The sequence below is a fragment of the Solanum pennellii genome, chromosome 10 (genome assembly GCF_001406875.1).
Source record: "Solanum pennellii chromosome 10, SPENNV200".
Classification (NCBI taxonomy): domain Eukaryota; kingdom Viridiplantae; phylum Streptophyta; class Magnoliopsida; order Solanales; family Solanaceae; genus Solanum; species Solanum pennellii.
Genome location: NC_028646.1, coordinates 9,287,369 through 9,302,097, shown reverse-complemented (window position 1 = coordinate 9,302,097; position 14,729 = coordinate 9,287,369). Strand labels below are relative to the sequence as shown.

Below are 14,729 nucleotides of genomic sequence, written 5' to 3'. Positions count from 1 at the left end.
TGGTTCTCAAGTGCCAGCAATGTCCGGGGTGTAGGCTCGGGGCGTGACAAGTTATGCCCATGTGCCATATTTTATATGGTATAAAAGTCAAAGCAATCCAAATTTGTTGTTCACAATTGTAAGGCCCCCTTTAAAAGTGTTCAAACTCCAGTTGAGGCCAAGTCATGCGGGAGTGTCACAACCCAAACCATTGTGATTGGCCCCACATGAACAACCGGGTGGGAGAACCATTACTACCATCCAACTAAAACAAGAAATCTAAAACTGAGGAAATTAAAATTACGGAAACAAGTTGCATAACTAAATACATTTCATGACTAAATCAAGATCTAACTACTAACTAACAATACGAAAGATAAACCTAGAATCTGAAGTCAATGTACCAAAACTAGAAATGACAACCAAATCTAACATATAATTTTATTGAACTATCTAAAACAAAAGTCTAAGTCTAGAAAGATTGGACATAGACAAAGAGAATTCCATGGCAGACCAAACGAAGTGGCTCACCCTTGAACTCGAAACAATCATTGATCTCCTAAGCGAGCTCTGTCAACAGTCGCGTGAAGAAGCATTGTACTCAACAAAAATGAGAACAAGTGCAGGATCAGTACACAACTACTGTGTACTGGTAGGATCACATAGCTATCTCACTACTGTAATATAAACAAGCCAAACAACATTATAAAACATGCATATGTATGATCATATTCAATATCATCATAAGGAGTCAACAACACTCTTCACATGCTTATCACATAGTTGGTCCTCTCACGGAACACAAACCCAAAATGTTAGCATGTCGAAACGTGGAAATTTGATCCAGTGTTAGCATGCCGGCACGTGGCAATCCGATACAATTGTTAGCATGTTGGAGCGTTGCAATCCAATCCCAATCACATATCAAAGCAACACATCAAAATCACACATTTTAGTCATGATTTAATTTTTCAACATCTATGATAATATTGCAACATGCATACATATACAAGTATAACAATGAAGCAAGAACACGTATATATCACACAATAATAGAATCACAACCATCAGCTACCTCGAAACAAGTTTGGAACCCTAAGAAACTTGATCCTTCCCTTTTTCGATTCTTTCCTCTTGTTCTTGGTCTAGAAATAATCAACAATATATGACAATAAATAAATAAATCACTAATTTCTCGGAATTCTACAAAATTCATGAACCCTAGGTCAAACCCATGACCCCAACTAGCCAGACTAGGGTTGTTTATACCATGAATTCTATCAAGAAACCCTTCCCCGTCAATTATGACCTATTCTAATATGTTCTACGGATCTAAAAGAGAAAATGGGGAATGTAAAGCTTACCTTTAGTCTTAAGTATGGTGGAAAACGAGTTGAAATCACCCAAGGGTCATTTCTTAGCTCTAAAAGATGAAAAGTTTCTAATAAGGTCGTTTAAGGGTTTTATTGACGAATTAGAAAACCCACCACCCCCTACTGCGGCATCCATCCTGTTGTAGCGGCTTTGATGAAGTGGCTCTAATCTCGCTGCAGCGGATATTTTTGAAATAGTGAGCCATATCTTGCAAAATTTCAAAGTCGTATAAATCCATCACCGTTTTGTCCTCTACAGCGGCACCCATCTAGTTATAGCGGTGTCGGTGCACTGGTAGTAATCCTGTTGCAGTAGCACGAAGCAAGCAATGTGCTCCTAAGGGGTTTTCAATTTCCCATTTTCATTGCACACTCTTGACAAACTATGTTTGGAATATATCTTTAATGCTAGGATCGATTCTCGGGGATCTATTTATCTAAATTTAATTCTGTAAAGTCGTACACATACCTTAATGAGTTGTCTAACAAATTATGTACCAAAAGTCTTATTTAATCCACCCAATTGAAACCATATTTCCCTATACCTTGATTACTCCGATTTTGTCTAAATCTGGAAAAGGTTGGGAACATCCTACTACTTCGAAAAAGTTTAGTCTGTCCCAAATTTTCCTCGTTGGCATTTTCTATAATGATGAAACCCGGACATTATAATAGATATAGATTTATCAATCCCAGAGCGATCAACTTAGGAAAAGTAGGTTAAAAGGAATCAGGTAGTACTTGATTCGACGAACAACTGCGATACTTGTCTCATATGTCCTTCTCGGTTTTCCAAGTAGCTTTCTCAGAGGGACGATGTTTCCATTTAACATTCACGGACTTAATCTCCTTTGTCCTCAACTTACGAACGTCGTGATCAATAATATAAATCGGTTTCTCCTTATATTGAAGGTCTTTGTCTAGTACTATTGAGTTCCATTTAATGATATAGTCACCATCATCGTGATATCTCTTCAACATAGACTCATGAAGTACGGGATGTATACCGCACAAGTTAAGGGGTAACATCAATCAATATGCCACCGGTCGTATATGTTTAGGAATATCAAAGGGTCCAATATAGCGCGGACTCAACTTACCCCTCTTACCAAATCACATCACCCCTTTCATGCGTGATATCTTTTGGAGAACATTATCGCCCGTCTTAAATTCCATATCTCTTGCCTTGTGATCTGCATACTTCTTTTGTCTACTCTGCGTAGCTAGAAGTTTAGTTTGAATTCTTCTCACCTTATCTGGAGCATCTTTCACTAAGTCAACCCCCAAAGATTTCACATCTCCGGACTCAACCAAACCTATGGGTTATCTACATCCTCTCCCATATAACGCATCAAATGGTGCCATATCAATGCTTGAGTGATAACTATTATTGTAAGAGAATTCATTTAGTGGTAAAAACTTATCCCAATGTCGTCCAAGTCAATAACACAAGTTCTCAAAATGTCTTCCCACACTTGAATAGTTCTCTCCGATTGTCCATCCGTCTAGGGATGAAAGGTTGTACTAAAAGTGAGTGGCATGACCAATTCATCATGCAATTTCCTCAAAAACTTAGAAATGAAAAGGGTACCACGATGTGAGATGATGGATAGGGGCATGCCATGCAACCTCACTATCTCTTTTACATAAATCATAGCCAATCGTTAATTATTGTAATCTACCCTCACCAGAATAAAGTTGGTTGAATTAGTCAATCTATTGTATAAAACCTAAATAGATTCCAACTTCCCTAAGGTCTTAGGGAGACCAACCATAAAATCCATCGCTATCTTTTCCCACTTCCATTTCGGAATTGACATTTTTTGAAGTAACCTCGCAGGCCTTGGATATTCATACTTTAGTTGTTGACATTTCTGACACTTTTCCAAGAACTTCGTAATGTCTTGTATCATGGGACAACAAATAAACTCCTTTAAGATCTCTATACCTCTTGGTCACTCCCAGGTCAATAAAATAGTGCAAGCCATGAGCTTTCGCCAACAATCTTGGAATAAATTTATCAACTCATGGAACACATATCCTGCCCTTGTAGTTGAGCACACTATCCGTATCTAAAGTAGTTCCTTGAGACTTACCTAACAAAATCATTCATCTAAGCTCATCTAAGTCTCTATCTTTGAATTATTTGGCCTTGATATCCTCTATGAACATGGACTTAGCTTTAATGCTATCTAACAACCCACCTCTTTTTGAAATGCCCAATTGCATAAAGTTATATTCTAATGCCTGAATTTCCTTGGCCAAAGGTCGCTTGGCTATACATAAGTAAGCTAAACTACCCATACTTACTGTTTTTTGACTCAATGCGTGTACCACAACATCTGCCTTGCCCAGATTGTATTGAATGGTCACATCATAATCCTTGAGTAGTTCCATCCATATATATTGTCTCAACTTCGAATCCTTTTGAGTGAACACATGATGCAACATACGATGATAAATAAATTAGTCACACTTAACACCATAAAGATAATGTCGCCAAATATTAAGAGCAAATACCACCACTGCCCACTAAAGATTATGAGTGGGATAATTTATCTCATGCACCTTTAATTGACGTGAGGCATAAGATATAACATATATTCTATGTCAACACAACACCCAAACCAAAATGTGAAGTAGCACAATTAACGATGAAATATTTACTCTCAACTAGTAAATCTAGGATGGGCACAGTAGTCAAAGAATCTTCAGCTTTTGGAAGATCTTCTTACATTTTTCAGTCCATTCAAACAATACCTACTTTTTGGTCAGATTGATCAAGTGAGTAACAATTGAAGCGAAATTTCTCAACAAAATTACAATAGTAACTAGAAAGTCCCACAAAACTCCAAACTTCCATCACCGAACTAGGTAGTACCCAATTCTCGACCGCTTCAACCTTTAGGGGATCAACCCTTACCCCTTTTTGATACCACATGCCCCAAAAATGCAACCGACTTCAACCAAAATTCACACATGGAAAATCCATATCAAGAAGCTCTTGGATTTGAGCCATAATCTCTCTTAACTCCATCGGATCCCTGTGATACGAAGGGATAGAAATGAGTCGTGTACCAGTCTCTATGTCAATACAAAAATCTATGTCTCTATCTGGAGGCATGCCCGACAAATCATTTGGAAATACTTCATTAAACTTAGATACCACAAGAATAGACCCAATAGATGGAGCTTCAATCTCAGCATCCCTAACATGAGCCAAATAAACTAAACAACCTTGCTATATGAGTTTACTATCCCAGATAGAGGATACAATTTTAGCTTGTTTAGGCTTGTACACCCCTTCCACTCTAATTTTTTACTTCTTGGAATTTCTAGAGTTACATAAGTAGTATTAAAATAAAGCACAACATAATAGGGAGACAACCAAGTCATGCCTAAGATAATATCAAAATCATCCATGTCCAAAATGACAAAATCACTCCAAGTTTGAAATTCTATAAACAAGATAGGGCAAGCACGATAGACATGGGTGACTATGAGTGACTCTCAAATTGGGGTGGAAACATGTATAGGGACATCAAGAACAACACATACCATCTCAAAATCAGAGGCAAAACTTATAGACACATAAGAACAGGTAGATTCCATATCAAACGACATATTAGCAATTCGGTCACAAACTAGAATAGTACCTGTGATCATTTCATCGGATGCCTCTACCTCATTGTTTCTTGGAAAGGCATAACATTATGCTCTATCATCCACACAAGCCACCTCCATTCAACGTTGCACGTTACTTCTACATGCGTTACCATTTCCTCTACCTCCAAGGCCTAGCTAATATCATCCTCTCCCAACTTGTAGACATCCTTTACCATTATTACTATCCCCACGTGCACAATTGCTCGAGAAGGCTGCTGTCCAGACTCAAGTGATCATGGTTGTGGGAAGTGTTTCATTATGTGTCCAAGTTCCCCACATTTAAAGAAAGTATGACCACTATATGGTCTACTGCACACGATATGCACAATACTCTGACTAGCTGGATGATTATCAAAATTGAGTCCCTGATACGCTCAAGTTACACCTCTCTAAAAAAACCCAGCTTGTAGGTTGAGGTCGAACACACGAAGAAAATGGTGTAGACTTACACGATTATAATTTGTTTAGTCAATGTCTTTCCGAAACATGTAAGTTAAGGGGAGTTTGTGAAACAAATTCCTTAAATAGTATGATTATCAAGTGAAAAAAGTAGACGTTGGTTGTTATTAAGATGAGAAAGTAATTATGGTGTATGTGTTCCCCACAGGTTCATATCACAGTATTTATGGATAAAGCAATCCTTTCTTAGTATATTACATTCAAAGTAATAAGTTAGGTATCTCTAAATCCTTGGTCCGACATCTAGATAATTTCACCCTGCATTTCTAAAGTTGCAAAAGTCAATCTCCAATACATATACTAGAACAAGAGTAATAGTAACTAACCCAAAAAATTAAGGTTTTATCATGGGCCGTCGATGCTCATCCATAGTTCGATGCTTAGAATGTTCAAAAATCAGGTATTGAACCAAATGATAGTTCACTAGTACGGTCTGTCGATCAGTCAACGGATCGTTGATTCCTCTCGTGGTTCCATACTTAGTTAGACTTCCCTGATTTTTCTTCGATTCCTAAGTTTCCCATCTACGATCATCACCTACGGTCTGTCGATTACCTCTGTAGGTCTGTTTCTGCACTTCTATCAATTGTCTTCTCCATTTTTAGCGTGAACATCTTTCCTGCCAAACAAGACACAAAACTTGTTAAAACCACTTGGCTATAGACACACAAAACTCTTAAGTGAAATGAATTAAATATACCGTGAAATCATGGTACATCAACACCCTCAACTCAAATTCTTTGTTTGTCCTCAAGCGACAGACTATGACCCTAAATGATATTTGCATAGGAGCAGACACTTTAAGCTCTAGCAATCATCTAACTATCTATCTTGACACTTTCTTGATTGAGTGCAGGCCTATGCTCTAAGGATCGATAAGCCGACACATGCGGATCACATCATGACAAAAATTCACCATGCAACAGACACCTCTACTGTTTTCCTCTCACCAAGGTACCAACTTTCACATAATGCAACTAGTGTCCTCACTTTAAAAGAAATTATCAGTTTACACATAGTGATTATGCATATTGGGTACAAGGATCTTTGTTCGATATCACACTCAGGAATGAGTTCAAATACAGTTAGTTCTCCATGCCATAGGCTTGCCTTTATTTTCGCTGCTTAGGTTAACCACACTAGACTTTAGGATCATGGTAGGACTTTCTTTGATTGTAATGTAGGCTCTGGGTCAGGTGTGGTACATTTAGGTACATTTAGTGACTTTCTGCCCTCTTTGACATTACCGCTAAGCTATTTACCTCTTTTTATTGCCATTTTTAGATGTGACTTTCATTATTTTTTTTCAACTGTTCATTTATTTTTTGACAAGTCTCATATTTCTCTTACATAAGCTTTTGTTTTCAACATCCAACTCTTTTCATACCGATTTTTGGGTCTTCTCTCATAATAGTCAACCTTAACTCATGACTTTTCCACGGTTGAAGTACACAATACCCGAGGTCAGGTAAGGTCCAAGATGAGGTCACTTTCTACATTAGCCACCCTCAACTTAGGATTTGGCCTAAGTCAAGGTGCACATGTCCAAGGAGACACTGGGACAAAAAGATTGACCCTAGGAAGTAGAGTTAGTGAAGCAAAAAAATTGGTCTATTATAGGCTCGACATATTTGAATCAAAAGGGACAGTTATTTCATTTGGTCAACTTAAGTAGATTCCTTTTGCAGGACTAACCGGGCAATTTCTAGTTAGGCACCAACAGTTGAACACTCGAATATCCTCACACTCTCTTGGCACATCATTTCATTGTCAGATTATCAGATTTCCCAGTTCAGGTTTTAGTTGAAGGTTATGTAGTGAGTGTCATTTTATGTCATGTTTAGAACCAACACATTAAACTTATCTTAACCTTTATATGCAAGAATTACAATGGAGGGGGTATCATTATTTATTAGCCATCATTCTTTTGTCTTTCATGCTTCTACACTTCTACCCACTAATACATGCCGATTCAATAGAAATTTAAGCAGTCTCTTGGGGAAAAAGAACACGGCCAAGAAAACCTCCAGAGAGGATCATGAGTTGGGCTACTAAGACATTATTCTACCACTTACAATCCATTTACTCCACCCCTAAAATTTGTTTTTTTAATTGTCCCTAGTTTATAAGAAATCAATGACACGGGGTAGTAGGTGAAGCAAACATGTGGCGTATAATATCGAAGATATCTCAACAAGTAGGTGGGTCTAGTCTCTCGGAGCCCATTGGATCAGCAATTGTGCTTCCTTTAGTAGTGCCCACATCTCTAAGGATGGAACCATCAGTATTTCATCCACCTCTATCTCCACATCATCAATAGTGCTGCTCGGTCCTCTCTCAAGAATAGAACTGGATGCCCCAGCAACTATCTTTTGTGCCTTCCTTAGTCGTATCTCCTCATCCATTAGCGAGGCCTTCCTAGCTTGCCCCAGCTCCGTCCGCTCCTTCTTTCTTAGACGGGTCTCATCATCTGCCTTAGTGATGTGGCTGGAGGGGTTCCTCATGCTACGAACATGTGGCTTGGGTTGTGGCTCAACAGGTACCTTGAACAAGTCTTCAAGCATAGTGTCCTCAGCTAGTTCAATGGGAGCAATCTCTGGCTCAGCTCCTTGCATCTCTAAAATGGTATCAACATTTGCTAACAAGTTGGCCTACTCAGTTTGGATGGCAGTGAGGTCAGTGGTGGGTGTTAGTAGTGATATAACACGTAGCTCGAATACATCAAGGCATTTGTGGAATGCTTGAATTTATTGCTTTGCCTGTTTTGCCACCCGCTTCTACATGCGGTCTTCTGCATCGGCTATGGATATCTGCATCCATGGCTAATTATGATGGAGCAGCGTGGTCATCTGCGCCTACAACTTCTAGACTCAAGCTAAAGGGATCACTGCTACAGGTGGTGGTATGGATCTAGACGAGCTGGGGGCCTTGTTGGCTGCATCCGAACAGGAGGCCAGAATGGTGTCATCATGCTCTTATACAGAAGGATCAGCGTCTTGGGCTAGCTCCACTCTATCTACCAATTTATCACACAATTGGGGAACCTCAATCCGAGGACCTCTACGGTGTGCCGCTATATTATCCTCATCTTTGATGAGTCTTATATCCAATGTCCCGGTAAGTCGACGGAGTGCGTCACAGTGACAAATTGGCACTCCGACGTCACGGCATATCTAAAAGATAAGATACGGAAAGGGGTAAGTGGTGGAGGTCTTAAATTTCCTCTCGCGTATCTCCACTAAAATCTTTCATGCAAAGTTCATCTCCAGCCCAACTACCAGTGTTGCCACCATCTCCGCCCTATCCCATGTAAGTACATTGTCAGCCTTTGTGGGTGATACTCGTTGTCGGGCCAACATCCAGAAAAATTTGTCCACAAAAGTGACTGTAGTCTCTTTTATGAGCCCTCAATGATTTATAACCCAGTCACCCACCTCCCCAGCAGCTACAATATATTGAGATAACCACAGTTTCACTGCCTCCTTCTTCTCTGCGCTCCTCCGAAGATCGCCTCCTCGTACTGTGTCCCACCAGTAATCGAACTCTACGGTGTTGAGGCTCCATGTTATACCGGTGGTGGGACCATATAGGAATCGACGGATGATGTATGTGAGAGGGTCTTGTTTTGCGAGTTTGGCCCGATTGTGTATAGACCCCTGGAGGGAAGCAAGATAAGAGGCATAGAACTCCCGAACAATCTCCTCACTATATGGGTCCAAGTCCTGATCCATCCAGTTGGATTTTTAGAGATTAAGGAGTCTTTGCACCTCTGGAACTATATGCAAAATCCCGGTGAGGACTCTGCGCTCCTCACTAACCAGACGAGTCATCACCCTTTTCTTATTGAGCATCTTGGCATCTCTATATACCTATAATTGCCCATCCACGCACCATATGTTTAGTTCATCTGCAACAAGGGTGGGGTAATTTGTTTAGGGTGCAGGTGCAACATCCAAACTAGTGGCCTCATCAGACATGCCTTGTTGTTCCTGACCCCCTGATCTCGTGGCTCCCTAAAAGTTTGAATCAGAGGTAATTTCCAAATTTGACGCTGAAGATTGGACAACTCTGAACTTGAAGTTATGGCGGACTCAGAGCTTGATATTGAGGCCCCTCTGAACTGGAAGCAGCCGCTGTTTGTGAATTGATCAATGTGTGCTCCTCATTTGGGGAGGTAGTGACTAAGTCAGGGTTCACCTTCCGGGGGGTGCTCCTAGGTTATCAGGATGATGCTGGTGGTGTTTGCGTACGAGAAGGAACATAGGATGGGTCCTGCTCTGTATCATTGTCTTCATCGATCAACTGATAAGACGGGGAAAATGACTTGGATTTGCCTTTATTTGAGTAGACTAATTTCATCTTCGGGGTCATTCTACCTTGGAGTAATTGTTAGTATACTTGAAGATTGACAACACACTTGAATAACAATGAAAAGAATAAAACATGAAAATAAAAAAAATACAACTCTTGACTGCAAGTTTAGTTCAACGAGATCCATCGAAGGTCCATAAAGTTATCTATGGTCTGTAGAAATCGTCCTTCATTTGGGTAAAAATAGATTCTTTGATAGAAACCACGGATGTGCAGAATGGCCCATCGATCAATAAACAGATCGTAGTCAACATCCGTCATCTGACACTTCAATTTATTTTTGAGTGTGTTAAATGATGTCCCATCGATAGAATGACGGTCCGTAAAAGTGTCTCGTACTTTAGCATGTGACAGATTTCAGGCCTCTTTCAAGTTCAATTTCCGAATTATTTTAGTGACCCATTTTAACACAATCAAGTTTAAAATGTTTTTCAACACATCATATGCTAATTCCTCATTCCTGGGGTTCCTATTCCGTACAAATATCTAACCCAATTGAGTAAAAAGTGGAACCCTAGGTCAAAACGTACACGAAGACTTAGACACAAAACATTTTAGGTAGTTAAATTGCTACACTACCATTGTCTAATATCCTAAGAGAAGTTACTACGCGATTTTTAGCAAGCAAAGTGATTCATTTTAGTCCCAACGCCAAGACCCAATCTCGACTTCCTATAATCAATTATGAACGGGAATTCTAAGAGAGGGGAAATTGAATTACCTTATAAGAAGTGAAAAGTGTTGTGATTGTGTGCCTATAGTGATATACAACCTAAAGAAGTGGCCGACGCTTTCCGAACCTGATCACCGGACTTTGGAGGATAGAGGATCAGAGAATTTGGGAAAAAATGTTTGAAATTTGGAGAAATAAGTGGACATATGGTCTTGGGAGATGTGGTATTGAATTGGGGAGTGATTTCGGGAGGAATTTGATGGGGTGAAACGATTATGGCAAAAATTTGAAAGAAATTGAAAAGAGGGAAAGAATTTGAAAGATTGGGGTTTTCATATAACCGTTCGGGTAGGGTCGGTTCACTGGCCAACTTCATCCACGAGTCCCCTTCTATGATCTGTGGATCAATCGACGGTCCGTCAATCACTCTTAGACTTAGAAAATTTGTATAGCTTACCTGGGATCTACGGACACCATTGACGGTCCGTGTTCGGTCGACGATCCGTCGATTGGAACATCGATCATGTTGATACTTAGAAATATTTCAACGCTTACCTGCTATAAACAGACGCCATTGAAGGTCTGTCGATAAGGCGACGGACCGTCAATGGGGTCCGTAGGCCTCTGCACAAAACAATTTTCAACAGATTTCTGATTTTTCCTCCTACACATGTAACACAAATTAGGCCATTTTTTTTATTTTTCTGGACACTTTTTAGACACAAACCCTATTTTATTCGAAAAGGAAAATATTTTATATTGTTTGAGACTTGATTAGAGGAGCCACTTAATTTTTAAGAAAAATTAAGAAAATTTGGTTTTCAAACGACTTCAAACAGGAAACCGATTGAAAACTTCAAAGGGGGTTCAGGAATTCTTATTTATATTTTAGAATGGTTTTTACGAAACTTAAAATATCCGTTAATTCGGTTTTCCAGCAACAAACTTGTCTGACTCTAAAAATACCTTGATTCAAATTTCTTGAGAATTCTTTCAAAAAGGTGAGATAAAATTTATCTAAATGAGTTGTTTATTTTGCAAATTTTTTTGTTTATAAGTCCATTTGAAATCGATTGATCTATTTTGAATTATTAAAATGAAATAGCGCCTTGCGGGGGATTTGAGTCTTTCGACCTTAGAACTAATGGCAAATTAAAAAAAAAACATAAAACAATAAAGAGACAAAGAGAGAGAGTTGGTTGGGCCCAAACCGGTTTCTGTCTGCCTGGACCGGTGTTTGGACCACTTTTATTTGTACCTGTCGTAAGCTAAACAGACAATTAATGAATCATAAATACAGAAAAGAAAATATGGCAAGGTCTTAGGCCCAAACTAACAAAATACAACACTACAAAAATAAAATTTTGGACACTTTGGCTCCACTCCGTCAAATTTCTCCTATCTCCTTCGATTCTTTAATCATCGAGACCTATACGTCGATTTCTAATTATTGGTTCAATCGAAAGGCATTATGATTCTTTGTAACTCTTTTGAAATGCAGGGACAAAATGGAGTCCATGAAGACTCCGAGGTAGATTTCACATGTATCAAAAAAATGGCAAGGGTTATCACAGGAAGTTATAGAACAAATAAGGTGTAACTTAAACAAAACGGAATTTGATTAAAATGGAAGCTATCCAAGGAACTTAAATTGAACAGAAATACTACTCTAATGAAAAATGAAATAAGCAAGTTAAAAGGGACAAAGATAATAAGAGGATCACGAAACTAACGGTTGTACATATATATGCATGTATGTTCACTTATTAGCTTGCTATGTTCCAGGGGATATACAACTGTTTACTGAAAAACAAAAAACTCCAAGCATTTAGAGAAAACAAGTGGATAATTAGTAAATAAAACAATCATAGATATTAGTCTAACCAACTTTATTTAATGAAAACTAACAATGCTAAGGAGGGTGCAAATACAATTTCCCAAGCAAAAGTAGAGAAAATGAATTGATTTCGCCACACCATTTACAAGAGAAGAGATAAATTGTAACTATAATAAACTGACCCCAACGATTCTATTTTCTCAAGCTAAAATGCTGGCGGTAAACGAAAGCAGACATGGGTATACATGAAATGCAAAAAGGACATTGCTAAGTGAAGATGCCATATAAGTAGTTGAGATGGACGGAAAACTAAAACTAGTAAAGATATATTTGAATTTCGACAAAGATGACAGAGCTAATTCTATATTGACTAACAACAACATCCTGAAAAATCAGTCACTAAAACTCAGAAAATAAATCAGTTCACATATATTTGTATGTTTCGAGCTAAAATTACAAATTTCTACTCTACAGATGATGATAGTCGTTTGAGCACTCTCCTTCGATCACTAAAACTAGCCAAAAAATGCTTGTTGGACAAATTTAACCAAGGAAAACAGAAGAGGGAGACATGCTGCAATTTTAAGGACAGAAGAAATCGCAATAGAACACTTCGGCCAGAAACGAGAAGAGCCTTGCAAAAATGAGAAACAACAGAATGACGCTATCTATACTAAAATGGACCTTTTGAGATGTGAGGTAGGGAGAACAAACCAGTCTTCACTACGCTTAGTCACGAATACTTAGTTACGAACATGGGAAAAGAGGGAAAACTCGAATAGGGTCAAACAAATAAACCCTACATACAAGAGATAGAATTTTTTCGAACAAGAACACCGATCTCAGAAAATCAATAAACTAAAACACGCTAAATAGTTTACCCACTTAAAACAAATGGACTGAAAAGAGGAGAATAGGAAATGGCCCCAAAATAACATAAAGAGACAGCAACACCAAGAAAGAGACAACCAGCAACTTCACACAATATTAGAAATTCCATTCAAGTAAGATGGAACTATTAATATGATAGCTAACTTGAAAGAAGAATTCTAAAACTTATAAGAGCGACAACATTTAGAACACGTCTTTTATACATCGGATGAACACAAAAATGATTCTAACTCAACCTCTAGGCTACTATATAAACTGAGAGTCGAGCAGCATGGGGACATCCAAGAAAGAACGACCAAAGATAAATCAAACAGCGGCCAAACATGATTGAAACAACACAAGGAATAACAAGTCAACATAAATAGAATTTGTATTTACCTTATTTTGTCCAGCGAGTTGGGGAAAAACGAGCCGCTACACACTTCTACCACCACAACAAAATATCTCAACAAGCTTTTGATTGAGTGAAATAGGGATCGAGGTTAGAATTACTTATCTTTTCTTCTTTGAAGTGTGTTGATTATATATTCTTATGTATTTTCTATACGGTTTCAGTGGAAGTAAAAAAAATCCCCTTCCTCCTGAACATGAAGCGAGGTTATAAATGAGAGGAAATTAAGGTTCCAGACTAGAAGGGTGTAAAATCGAAAATTCCATCAATTCAAAAATTTTGAAAACTTCCCCCAGGACAAGGGACTGCTCTATTGTTGGCAGGAAATAAGCCCAAAATCCCTCAAAACTTGTATGAGGCAAGGAACGGATGGCTCAAATTCAATCTAATTGTCCTTGTTCTCGATGTGGTGCCCATCCACCTAGCCAAGGACAAAATTTGCTGCTAGAGTCGTACAATAGCTAAAGCCGAATAAATAAGAAAAGGGGAAAGAGACGTTAGGGATGGGTTGGTCATGCGCGAAGGGTCATTCTTTGGGATGTTGTCGTCGTGTTGAGGAAGAACGAAGTAGATATCGGGCTCGCGTATTGCAACACTTTTCTTTCATAGTTGATGCGCTGAAATCGTACGCTTAGTGGGTTTAAAGTTGGGATGCTAAAACCTGTCGTTTTGGTAGGAACTGTACTATATTAGATGAGAATTACGAGTTTCTTTAGAATAGGAGTTGGCTGGGTCAGCGAATTGGATTGGGCTGGGGAAAATGATTTGTTGATGGGATGAAATAAATGTGGGAATTATTGGTGGCTTTCTATAGAAAAGAGATTAGGTTGTCGGCCTAAATTTATCTTCTCAAGTGGGCTAAATGAGTGGGTAAGTAGAAGGTTAGAGTTGCATCTTAAGTTAGGCCAAAGGAATCACAAAATTAGCTAGATTTTCGAATGAATTAAGTTCGAATTGTTAGTTAGGCTTAAACATAAATAAGGCTAACGAGAATAATCAATTAATGAGATTCTTAATTTAAACGAAATAAAATAATAAACTCGGTTAAAATTAATTAATTAAAAATAACGACTAATCGCAATTATAATA

General features: G+C 38.5%; 1 long non-coding RNA gene across 1 annotated transcript; it reads right to left on the bottom strand.

Annotated features, from left to right (window-relative positions):
* Positions 1–393: 393 nt before the first annotated feature.
* LOC107032328 lies at positions 394–14,460 on the bottom strand. Its single transcript, XR_003574900.1, has 4 exons — positions 11,733–14,460; positions 11,077–11,185; positions 5,009–6,096; positions 394–4,396 (listed from the first exon to the last, which is right to left on the bottom strand). It is a non-coding gene; the product is annotated as an uncharacterized LOC107032328 (long non-coding RNA).
* Between the last annotated feature and the right edge of the window lie 269 nt (positions 14,461–14,729).